This window comes from Phyllostomus hastatus, unplaced genomic scaffold (assembly GCF_019186645.2).
Source record: "Phyllostomus hastatus isolate PE091 unplaced genomic scaffold, TTU_PhHast_1.1 phas_scaffold_93, whole genome shotgun sequence".
NCBI lineage: Eukaryota > Metazoa > Chordata > Mammalia > Chiroptera > Phyllostomidae > Phyllostomus > Phyllostomus hastatus.
This window is the reverse complement of record NW_025334042.1, coordinates 5,698,922-5,700,445: the sequence shown is the minus strand read 5'-3', so window position 1 is coordinate 5,700,445 and position 1,524 is coordinate 5,698,922.

The window sequence follows — 1,524 nt, the reverse complement described above, 5'->3', positions numbered from 1 at the left end:
CTGCCGCTGACTACTCTGAGGCCTGTCCTCCCCTCCCATTATAACCTGGGGATGGCGCAACAAAAGCCAGTCACTTCAACAGAGAAAAGTGCTTCTGATAGTGACCTGAGTGTCAGCTGACAGGCCCAGCGGACAGGCAAGGTCCAGGAGGCCAGATCTGACTCCCACACTTGCTTGTCATCCCTTAAACCCTGATCTCCTCTATCAACATTGTTTTAAATTTGTTTGTTGCAAGCTGAAAATAGTTTCACTTTTTTTTTCTAATGATAAAATGAGACATTAGATAAAGATGTAAAAGAGGAAAGTGGAAAACACCCACAGTCATATTGCTCAGGGATAAATACTGTAAACTATTTAATATATGTCCTCCACCTTTTTGCTACAAGTAATCAATTTGTTTTTAAAAATTATCTATACTGTTGAGGAGTACTATGTTTTATCATAACATATGGACATATTTTTATGTTTTGCAGGTATCTACACAATTATAAACAACTGCAGAGTCTATTATATGGATGCCCTGTAATGTAAACAGGTCTTTGTCATTGGGTGTTTAGGTTGCTTATAGTGTGTCACTATTATAAATAATCTCCTGCACACAATGTGAGCAGTAATCCATCAATTTCTTTAAGAAACGTCTTTACAAGTGTTTCTGGGCCAAAGATATGGATCTTTTTAGGGTTTTTCATTAGTAGTGTCTCCTCCTTACCACCCCCCCCCCAAGTCTGAACTAGTATGCCTACTCTACAGGTGTCCATTTTCTTATTTCTTCATTCTTACCGGTGGTTTCCCACACTTTCAAAATTTGCCTTTGCCCTGGCTGGTATGGCTCAGTTGGTTGGGTGTCATTCCATATACTGAAAGGTCGCAGGTTTGATTCTTGGTCAGGGTACATGCCCAGGTTGCAGGTTCCATCACTGGTCAGGGTGCGTGTGAGAGACAGCTGATCAATGTTTCTCTCTCACGTTAATGTTTCTCTCCCTGTCTTTCTCCCTCTCTTCCCCTCTCTCTAAAATCAGTAAGCATGTTCTCAGGTCAGAATAAAAAAATTACCTTTGACAAGAGACAAATAGAAAAGTAGAAAAAAGAGAAGGAAACCCATCCTCCTAAACCTTCAATAGCTGAGAATGTGTTGCCATAGTGGATCTGGGCAGATGTAGCTAACTGCCCGCCAAAGGTCTGTGCTTGCCCACCACAGTGCGGAGTTGCAGGAAGCAGCTATCCAGCTGGGACATCTCCTAGTACCAGTCTAAAGTAGGGGGTCTAATTCTGGCCAGTGGAATGTGGGCAGAAGTGATATATGTCACTTCTAGACCTGGTTCATATAAAACAGGCTCACCTTCCTCTACACTGTCTCCATCTGCTAGCTGGATATCAACACCCAGGGTGACCTTAGAAGCCAGCCAGTATGTGGAAGTCACATGTGGAAGCTGGCAGGGCTTCGGTCATCCTGGGTCCCTGAATAAATGCTAGGATCAGAGCACCTCCCGCCTCCCCAGACATTCCCTACCACCAATTGGATTT